This window comes from Amborella trichopoda, chromosome 2 (genome assembly GCF_054954075.1).
Source record: "Amborella trichopoda isolate Santa Cruz 75 chromosome 2, AtrichopodaSantaCruz75HAP2 v2.0, whole genome shotgun sequence".
NCBI lineage: Eukaryota > Viridiplantae > Streptophyta > Magnoliopsida > Amborellales > Amborellaceae > Amborella > Amborella trichopoda.
Window position 1 is genome coordinate 13,436,334 of NC_142337.1, and position 12,160 is coordinate 13,448,493.

The following is a 12,160-nucleotide window of genomic DNA, read 5'->3' on the forward strand; positions in this document are numbered from 1 at the left end:
ATGTTAAACATGAGTTGTTAGACTGGAAAAGAGTGAATAAGGTGGATATTAAGGCTAAGATTGATGTGGTCATTGCGGATATTGAAGGCTTAGAGTCTGACCATCAGAATAGTGGTGAAATGTCTGAGACCTTAATTATTGAGCGGAGTCTGAAATTGAAGGAGCTTGAGGAGTTACGTAGGAATAAAAAAGTCTTTTGGAACCAAAGATCTAGGAATAAATGGTTGAAAGAATGAGATCTCAATACCAAATTTTTTCATGTTATTGCCTCATTTAGACGAAGGCAAAATGATATCTCAGGATTGACTATCCCTGGAATAGATCCTGAGAACACTTTGGCCATGGAAGAGGGTGTTGTGAACCATTTTAAGAAGGCTTTTTTCAAGGAGGTGTTCTTGAGTCCTAATTTTCCCAATGTACCCTTTAAGGGTCTACAAGGGGATCAAGCTCACCACCTGGATAGACCTATTTGTTTGGAGGAATTAAAAAATGTTGCTTTTACCTTGGCTGGGGATAATGCACCGGGTCTAGATGCTTTCCTTATGCTGTTTTTTCACAAGTGTTGGGATATTTTGAAAGAGGACTTACTCATTCTGGTCCGAGAGTTCTTTATTAAGAGTCAAGTCTTTAAGGGTATCAACTCTACCTTTTTTGCCTTAATTCCCAAAAAATAAAATATCAGTGAGTGACTTAAAGAAGTTCTATCCTTCATCATCTCAAAGTCTCGGTCAGCTTTCATTAAAGATAGGCAGATTAATGATAGTGTTTTGGTTGCGCATGAATACATTCACTCTCGGGTTCTCAACAAGATGAAAGGTGCTATGTTGAAATTGTACATGGAGAAGGCTTATGATAGGATGGAATGGGGGGTCTTGTTAGAAATTATGAAATTGATGAGTTTTGGTGACCGATGGAGGAGCTGGATATATAGGTGCCTCTCTTCTGCTCATTTCTCCATACTGTTCAAAGGGAGTCCTATTGGTTTTTTCAATGTCTCTAGGGGACTTCACCAAGGTGATCCACTACCGCCTTTTTTTTATACAACTTATGCAGACTGTTTTAGTCTCATGCTGAGTAATGTTGAGAGGAGTGGGGTCTTCTCAAGATTTCAAATTGCAAATTTTGATAACACCGTGTCTCATCTTCAATATGCGAATGATACACTTATTTTTTTTTATGCTAAAGCAGTGCAGTTGGAAAATATCGCCAGATTCTTAGAAATTTACAAAGTAGTTATGGGGATGAAAGTAAACATCCACAAGTCTGCACAACTGACTATTAACTCTGGGGTAAGGGTGGCTAAGAACCTTGCAAGAGTGGTGGGTTGTAAAGTGGGTTCTTTTCCTATATTCTATTTAGGCCTACCAATTTCGGATTCTAAATTCCCTATTGTTGTGTGGGATAAGATAATTTAAAGAATACAAGTTAAGTTAGATTTATGGAAGCACAAATACTTTTCTCTAAGGGGGAGGGTCACTTTGCTCCGATCTTGCTTAGCCAACCTACCTGTATACCAAATGTCCTTGATACAAATTTCTGTCTCGGTGGGGAGGAGGATGGAGAAAATGATAAGAGATTTCCTTTTGGGTACAAGAGAAGAGCATATGAAGTTCCATTTGGTCAGATGGGATAGGATATATACTCCTAAACGTGAAGGTGGTCTTAGAATCCGAAATATTAGGAAATTTAATGAGGCTCTCCTGTGTAAATGATGGTGGTGTAGTGCCTATTTTAAAGATCATCTTTGGTACAAGGTGCTGCTCTCAAAATATGGGGTAGACAATCACAATTTATGGCTCAATGGAGGTAGAGGGAAGGAGATTTCTTTTACATGGAAAGCCATTTATAATTGTGGGCCTATGATCTCTGGGTATTTTAAATGGAATATTGGTTGTGGTCGGCAGGTCTTGTTTTAGCACCATAAGTGGTTTGGAGAGTTTCCCCTAAAAGTCGCTTTCCCTGATCTTTTCTGTGTAGTCTATGAACCAGATTTGTTTGTTGGAGAAATGGTAGAGAGAAGAGGGGACAGTTTTATTGGAATATCAATCTCAGATACAGACAGCCTAGTAATGTTATTTTCTCCCAGTGGTGTGCTTTGATGGAATTGTTATAAAAAGTTTATATCTCACAAGATGCTGAAGATGAGATGGTGTGGGAGATTGAGAGTAATGGTATTTTCTCAGTTAAGTCTTGCTACAATTTGTTCTTCCATGGCCGCTATAGATGGTCATTTCCTGAGATTGTCCATATCTGGAAATGGCCGATTCCTCATAAAGTTCAGCTCTTCATTTGGTTAGCAGGACAACATAAGATCTTGACTATTGACAACCTTATGAAACGGGACAAAATCCTGCCTAATGTTTGCTTACTTTGCAAACAAGACGATGAATCTGTTGCACAATTGATGATGCATTGCCCTTTCTCTTCTCGGATCTGGCACTGGCTATTTAGTTTGGTTGGTGTTTCTATGGGAATGCCGCATAACGTTATCTGAGATGCTCTCTCAGTCCTCTCTGCCCTTTCTCCCTAAGACAAGGAGAGTTGTTTGGAAGATTGCAGTAGGCATGTTGTTGTGGGAAATTTGGAAAGAAAAGAATATAAGAACTTTTGAAGGTATTGTTTTACCCTACCAAAAGGTCATTCTATTAATTCAGAAGTCAATTTGGTCATGTCTTTCTATGACTAAGAAGGGATGGGGAATTACAAAAGTGGACGTCATGGCCAATCTTTCCAGTCTTTTTTCATTTGGAGTGAGAAAGTCTCGGCCCAAGGCTTTGTGGTATGCTCCCCCTTTCGGCTGTCTTAAGATTAACTTTGATGGTAGCTTATTTGGTAACCTAAGTCCTGCGGGTATTGGGGGTGTTATTTGAGATTGTTTTGGGAACACTATTTTTTCCTACGCAGAACCAATTGATATGGCAACTTCGAATCTTGCATAAATGAAAGCTTTACTTAGAGGGTTGTTTATTTTCATACATTGTAACTTGGGCAACAATTGTATTGTTGAAGGGGATTTTTTAAGTGTTATAAAGTGGTGTAGAAAGGAGCAGTCTGTTTCTTGGGAAATTTAATCTCTGTGGCTACAAATCTTGGATATTTCAGCTTCTTTAACTATTACCTTCTCCCATGTTTTTTGCGAGGCTAATGGGGTTGCTGATGCTTTGGCTAAGGGGGGTGTTGGGTTTGATTCTCTTATTAGTTTCTTTTGATGTAATTTCCTTTTAACCTTTCAATAAAGTTTTGAACATTGGTAAAAAAAAAACGTTGGCATGAATATATATATATATATATATATATATATATATATATATATATATATATATATATATATATATATATATATATATATATATATATATATTCACCATCCGAATTTCAAATCGCTATGAATGAAATATTTAATCCTTTCACTAAGTTTATGATAGTCTCTATTGATGATGTGCTTGTCTTCTCCAAGTCTATTGAACAACCTTGGAAGCATTTAAAGGTTTTACATAAAGCTATTAAAAATGTTGGCTTAGTAGTCTCAACAAAAGCTTAACTTTTTCCAAAAAAAAATAAGATTTCTTGGCCACAACATCTACCAGGGAAGAATTGTCCCTATTGATAGGGCAATTCAGTATGCAAATAAGTTTCCTGATATCATAAAAGATAAGAACGAGCTCCAAAGATTCCTTGAATGTTTAAATTATATTTCTGATTTTTATAAAGACTTTGCCCTAGATGCAAAACCTTTTTTTCAACGGCTTAAAAGGAACCCTCTAGATTGAACTGATGTTCATACCAAAGCCGTTTGAAAAATTAAAATCAAAGCTAAAGAATTACCTTGTTTAGCACTTTCTAATCCTGACGGTTTTAAAATTATTGAAAATGACGCTTCAAGACAAGGATTTGGAGGTATTATTAAACAAATAATTCATCAAAAAGAACATATAGTCAGGTTTACTTCCAAAACTTAGAACCCAGCACAACAAAATTATTCTACAGTTAAAAAATAAATTCTTGCTTTAGTTCATTGTGTAACCAAGTTCCAAAGTGATCTATTTAATCAAAAATTTCTTATATGAACTGATTGTAAATCAGCAAAAGATATTATCGAAAAAGATGTAAAAAATCTCGTTTCAAAACAAATTTTTGCCCGATGGCAAGGAATACTTTCAGCTTTTGAATTTACTATCGAACATATCAACGGAGACTTTAATTTCCTTCCGGACTTTTTGACTCGAGAATTTTTGCAAGGAGGGCAGATGATAGCCAGAACCATGATAAAAAAAAGCCCAATGAACCAGAATCTAAAAAGCCAAATGGATATAGTTCTAAGTCCAAATAAGAGTCTGACTACAACATCCAAATCGCCCAATGCTTTAATAGAAAAGCAGATCAAATATATTGATATATATCACCAGCCAAACTCCTTAAGGGCTTATAGCCCAAGTCTAAGTCCTAATAGTTTATTGAAACAACATTTATACCTCTTATGGTGATCGAAGATGATCATAAAACAAAAGATCCCGCTGAAATAGCATCGATATACCTAAAAAACCATATGTACCCAAATAAAGGATAAAAGTGCCAAGAATTTTATGAAGCTATCCTTATGGAAATAGGATCAGTAACAATAGTTCACCACTATAGAAATGTGGACTGTTTCCAGTTGACTCGGTTAACGGTTATAAAGTCAAAATGGCAAATTTTACTAGGACACTATCTAATGGGACAACTTCTTCTAACACTCTTCGAGTAAGCAAGAAAGAAAAGGTTATTATTGACAATATCGAAAAACAAATCCAAAATTGGAATATTTCGAAGGTTCTGGTAATAGATGTTTATCTTTTGCATTCAAAAGATATATATATATATATATATGAGTAAACCTTACAATAGCAGGGCAGTTATAATGAATAGTAATATAGGTGGAATGCGAGCCGTCAGATCTTCGTCATGTGGTTCAAAATTTACATCATTATATGAATTTTAATATTTTTTTCTAGAAATCGGATTATAATGAAATTTTAGACGTGCATACTAAAATATAGGGCATACAATTAAAAGATATATAAAAAATATTTTTCAAAATATAAAATAACCAAAATAGCCCTAAAAAATGATGGGGGTAATTTAGTCATTTTAAAATATTGAAAATAATGTTTTCATATTTTTGTATGGTGCGCTATAGTGTTATAGTATATACATCTAAATTTTCATCTTAGTTAGATTTATAGAAAAACAATTAACAATTAAAATTACGATAGTAATATATATTTTGAACCACTCGATGAAGATCTGACGGCTGATATTCCACCAATATTACTATTCATTATAACTGTCGAACTATTATTGTTAGCTTTTTCCACATACATATATATATATATATATATATATATATATATATATATATATATATATATAAACCTTCCAAATACCGGCAGCTATAATGAATAGTAATATAGTTAGAATTTCAGCCGTTAGATCTTCATCGAATGGTTCAAAATAGGTAGAATCTCAACAGTCAGATCTTCATCGAATGGTACAAAATACAAATCACTTTTTAAATTTTAATCCTTTTTCTATAAATCATACGAAGATGATATTTTGGGTGTATATACCTAACACTATTGCGCACTATATAAAAACATAACTTCCAATAATTTAAAATGACCAAATTACCCCCATCATTTTTCAGGGGTATTTCGATCATTTTATATTTTGAAAATTATTTGTTTTATATTTTATTTATTGTGCACCCTATTTTTTTATTATACACTTATAAAATTTCATTATAATCAAATTCTAAAAAAATATATATTAAAATTCAAAATTTGATATGTATTTTGAACCACCCAATGAAGATCTGATGGCTGCTATTTTCCCTATATATATATATATATATATATATATATATATATATATATATATATATATATATATATATATATATATATATATATATAAGAAATGACCTTGTGAGACCCTCCCACACTCATGTGTGTAGGACCCCAAAGGATCACCATTAAATTTGACATAGATCTCTAAAAAAGTCAAATCCCACACCCATGTGATAACTTTTCTAGAGATCTGTGCTAAATTTAATGGTTATCCATTGGGGTCCTACACACATGGGTGTGGGAGGGTCTCATAGGATCATTGCCATATATATATATATATATATATATATATAGATATATATATATATATATATATATATATATATATATATATATATACATACATTTAATGCTCACACCCTATGTAGATGACATCACACCATTCTTAATTACCAAAAATACCCTTACTAAAAAAAAAACTCTATATACAAAACAAGGATATATTTGTATCTAATTTTTGTTGAATACAATAACAAATTACTCTATAGTGTGATCACCCTAACATAATCATATATATATATATATATATATATGAGCAATGATCCAATGCAACGGTTGTATCATAGTATAATGCAACGACACTTCTAGAAAACTATGTTTGTGATATTTGTATGACTTTAAATTTTACACACTCTCTCTCTTCATCTCAATAATCAAACCCTAAATAAAAAAAAGTTCAATTTAAACCCTAGATATGGTCAAAATGAGTCTTCTCCAAAAACGAATCTACACCATTCATTGTGTGAATTTCAATATCTAAGCATCTATAAACTCAAAATCATTTTTTCCTCTTTTAACATTGTTCATCTAATGATAATAAATCCATCCAAAAAAATTGGAAATGAAAAAATCCTTCTAAGGCCTACATCTAAGCATCTCACCAAAATGAACGGCCTATGTTAATTGAGCTAAAAAAATATTTTCTAAGTTGTGTTTTCATTTTTTTTTCTTTTTTTGTGATTGTTCATTAGAATGAAAAGAGTGTATATTTTGAAATTTGGGTTAAACAAATGGCCATAAGATGGTTTATTAAGGTTGTTGCATCATATTAGTATACAACGGTTGCATGAAATCAAAGATGGTTTATTAAGGTTGTTGCATCATATTAGTATACAACGGTTGCATGAAATCATTGCTTATATATATATATATATATATATATATATATATATGTGTGTGTGTGTGTGTGTGTGTGTGTGTGTGTGTATGTGTGTGTGTGTGTGTGTGTGTTTGGGGAAAGTTCCTGTCAGCCCGTGGGCTCATGTAACAGCGTAAGCCCAACGACCCAGATTTAATCTAAACCGATCCAATTATCATGGACCGATCCAATTATCACAATTGTATTTTATAATTCAATTTTAATTTTTTTTTTCTACAAATCCAAATTACTTGAAATTTGGAGCGTATGTTCTTTAAGAATAGTAAAATCTAATAAAAATATCAAAACAATAATTCGTATAAATTAAATTAACCAAAATATCCCTGAAATATTCCAGGGGTATTTTGATCAATTTATTTTATATAAATTATTTTTTTTAATATTTCTATTAGGTGCACCTTGATGAGAAGAGTTTATGCTCAAACTTTCATGCTATTTGGATTTATATAAAAATATTAAAATTATATTACTGACATACAATCCTGACCAGTGTTCACAAAACCGTTCGGTCCGAACCGAAACCGACCGGTTAAATCGATACCGACTCTGGTTAAGGCCGGTTTTGTGGTACTACTCAATAGACGCCCCTCTCCAAAAAAAACTGGTACCAAAACTGGTCATTTCGATGTCAAACAGGTAATATTTTATCAATACCTGTCGGTTTTCAGCTAACCGGACCGGTTCATCGATATAACGGCGTTTTAGAGTAAATAACAGTAATTTATAGATAATGGCATTATTTTGAAATATAGACCGTTATAAGCAGCAGGTTAACTGTGAATCTAATTTTTCACCTTTTATATTCAGTTTGAGGCAATGTTTTTGGTTTCTTTTCGTGTTTTAATGGTTTAAATCACTATATAATGGATATAAAACAAATAATTTGGATTTAAACATTGAAAAAAAAAAAAGTTTTTGGATTGAAATGGCGGATTTTTTAGGTTTTTAAAAATTTCCGTCATTCTTTCAATAATCTCCTCAATACCCAATGGTTTTTGAAGAAATTTGAGGGGTTGGATTGATATTCAAAGTATTTACTAGATTCAAATTTTAATTTGTTCAGAAAACAAAAAAATCAAGGGTTTATTCTTGCCCGAAAAGCTGCTGCTCCGAGAACTTGTGTTCTACCCAAAAACGCAGATTTTTTGTCCATTTATTTGATGTTTTTTTATTAAATTCAGTTGTCAATTTTGATCATTGGGGCTTTATATCTCAAAAAAAATTGGCATGTTTATTTATGATTGAATAAATTTTTTTATATGAATTTTTTCGTTGCATCATATCATGAAAATTCGTAGATCTGAAATTTCTGTCTTTTCTTCAATTAAATTAAAATTAACGAATATTTTTTTATGATATTTGATGCGTTTGAAAGATGATCGAAGCCTTTACAATGTATGTATGTTCATTTGTTCGATTATCCAAACATTAAGCGTTTCTTGCCCAAAATGTTGCTTCATTTTTTGGGTTCTTTAAAATTCAATTTTCTAAAAAGATATTTTGTTTAAGAAAATTATGTTTTTTTATGAAATTGGGAAGTGTTTTTCTATTTTGCTTAATAAAATTATTTTTAATAGAATTATATTTTTTTAATATGATTATGTTTTTTGATGAATATGGGAATTCTTTTTCTATTTTGCTTAATAAAATTATTCTTTTGATAAATTTATTTTTTTATGAAATTGATTCTTCTTTTTGATAAGTGCATGATAATGTCGCTCGATTTTTTTAAATATATTTTTTTAAGTTAATATAGTTATATTTGTAATGATGGAAATGGGATATTTTGCTTTTTTAAGTGCATGTAAAAAATTTGGTTGCCTTATGTTCAATAAAATACTACACCTTCTTGTATGTACTTGGTTCTTCTCTTTTTTTTTCTTTTTTTTTTTTCTTTTTTTTTTTTTTTTTTTTCCATTTTCTATCAAGGTTTTTAGAATGTAATGGAAAGAGTCTTTAAAATATCAGCCAATTTTTTAAAAATCGACCGACTAACTCGAGATCAGTCACTGGCTAATCCCGATGTGGCCCGATTCCAAAGAGAGATAAAGAGTTTTACAAATGTGATCTTAATTTCAAATCATCCCTAATTTGAGAAATTGATTTTTCTAAAAAAAATTCATTTTGCTTAGTAAAATTATGTTTTTTATCAATATGGGAAGTTTTTTTCTATATTGCTTAATAAAATCATCTTTCGAACAAAATTATGTTTTTTGATGAATATGTGAACCGTTTTTCTATTTTGCTCAATGAAAATATTTCTTTGATCAAATTATGGGTTTTTAATAAAATTATGTTTTATGATGAATATGGGAAGTGGTTTTTCATTTTGCTTAGTAAACTTATTTTTTGATAAAATTATGGTTTTTTAATAAAATTTTGTTTTATGATAAATATGAAAAGTGTTTTTCTATGATCAAATTATTTGTTCTACTGTTCTTATTTTTTGATAAACTCGACGCATAACACATTGAGATGGATATGGTAGATACATATAAGAACATATAAGACCAGTAGAACAGAGTGATGTGCATTGATTTTTCATTTTGTTGCATATCATGAGATGTACTTTTTGTAAAGTATGCCTTATTTAACTTCATCGAAAAAGTATTGTATGAATTATGCTTTATCTAACTATGTGGAAGAGGTCCTTTCTATTTCTTGTCTTAATTAATTGGCATTTTTATTTGATTTAATAGCATCAAGCTACTTTTGTTATTTGCAAAAAAACAAAAAGTGCATAAACTTTCATTCCTAATGTGAGCAATTTTTGTAAAGAAAAACAAAAAAAAAGAAAGTTTTTCATGTAAAGTTTGGGATAAATATGTTAATTCTTGGAAAATGTTACATGACAAAAATATCTTCAAAAAATATTCTATGATATTTTCATGTACGGACTATAATATTCGAATATTAATTTATAAAAACTTGTTTCAAATTGTTTTTTGTAAGATAAATATATTTAAGTTATTATACACTTAATCTAAGTATTTCTATTTTTATTTTTTATTTTTGAGAGTGTTTTACCCATTTTTTTTAAAAAAAATCTACTTGACCGGTTAGTCCGGTTAACCGCTCCTATTAGTCCGGTTCCGATTCAAACCTCTCTCAGCCCCATGTTCGATGAACCGTTCCAATTCGATTTTGCGAACACTGGTCATGACCGTCAGATCGGCCCAGATTCAATATGGGCCATTGGGCTTATACAATTCCATGAGCTAATGGGCTCACCTAACATCTTCATATATATATATATATATATATATATATATATATATATATATATATATATATATATATATATATATATATATATATATATAGGAAAAATCTTTTCAACACTGAAAAAAGCTGGGGTTAACCCACTAGCTCATATGAACATATGAGCTCAACAGCTCAGATTGAATCTAGGCCGATCTGACGATCACGGATATCCGGTAGTGTTTGAATTTTATTTTTTTCTAGAAATCCAAATCACTTGAAAGTTTAGGTGGTGTTCATCAAAAATAGGTGAATCTTTCAAAAAATATCAAAAAAATATTTTACATGAAATAAATTGATCAAAATACCCCCGAAATGTTTTGGGGGGTATTTTGGTTATTTTTGTGAAATAAATTTTTTTTTATATTTTTATTAGGTGCGTCTTGATGAGAAGAATACACACCTAAAATTTCAAGTGATTTGGATTTGTAGAAAAATAAATAAAATTCAAGCACTAACGGACATCCGTGATTTTCAAATCGGCCCAGATTCATTCTGGGCTGTTGGGCTTATAAGTTCATATTGGCTAGTGGGCTAACCCTAGCTTTTTTCTATATATATATATATATATATATATATATATATATATATATATATATATATATATATATATATAGTGATATGCATTCTGAACCATATGATAAAGATCTGACGGTTGGGATTCTACCTATATTACTATTCATTATAGCTACCCAACTAGATATCCGTGTTCGTCAAATTAGCCCAGATTCAATCTGGGCCATTGGGCTTATACTATTCCATGAGCTAGTAGGCTCATCCATATATATATATATATATATATATAGATAAAGTGAATTTCTACGGCATTTCATTCAAGGCTCATCACCATCGAAGGCATTTCATTCACGGCTCATCACCATCCAAATATTATTAGGCAACCATGATTATCTAAAAATATTTTGTTTTTAATATTTTTTTAGATATTTGATTTATTTGAAATTGGGGCATGTGTAGCTATTAACCATCTCGTACCTAAATAATCATTAAAAAAATAGAATGATGAAATATACCCCTAAAATATTCATAAGGGTAATTTGGTTATTTTATTATTCAAATTATTTTTATATTTTATCAATATGCGCCTCTCTAAAGAGCACACACCCACAAATTTTGAGATTAATTAGATTTGTAAAAACCATTATTAAAAGTCAAATACTATTAGAGAATCATGGCTGTTTGATGGATTTTGAACAGTAACACGCCATGAGTGAAAACTGTAGAATATGAGCAAGCAGTTTTGAGTAAAGTTGGTATAAGGTGTGAACCTTAAACAACCAAAGTAAAGCGCACCTCTAAATTTTGGTACAAGATGCAGTTTAGGTGCCAGAGACACTTAAGGTAGCCTAGAAATTTATTTTCACCTAATTACGAATTGTAAAGCTCCAAAAATGGTGGAGATTGAGCAATCTAAACACACTAAAAAAAGTTTAAAGATAGACATTCTAAATAATATATTACAAGATGCATTATTTAGAACATAAAATTCTTTTTTTTTTAACATCTATATGTATTGAGGTTAAGATGATCACTTTTATAAGGCTTTTCAATGTCAAAATAACATTTTTGTGTGGATTTCGAGGTGTACCATACTTTTAAAGAATAACGTTGACACCTTCCATAATTGTTTTCCTTTCTCAAGTAATTGGTCATGTAACCCTAAAATGTTCCTTTCTCAAGAAATTGGACATGTACACATGAACGGCTCGTTGAAATTAAAGAACACAAATATGCGACTTTAGTCCCACAACCGACAGTAGGAAGTTATCGAGATCAACATATATGCACTTTTCGAAAGGTATGTTCTGGGGACTTAGTCGTTCCATTTTATTTTTAG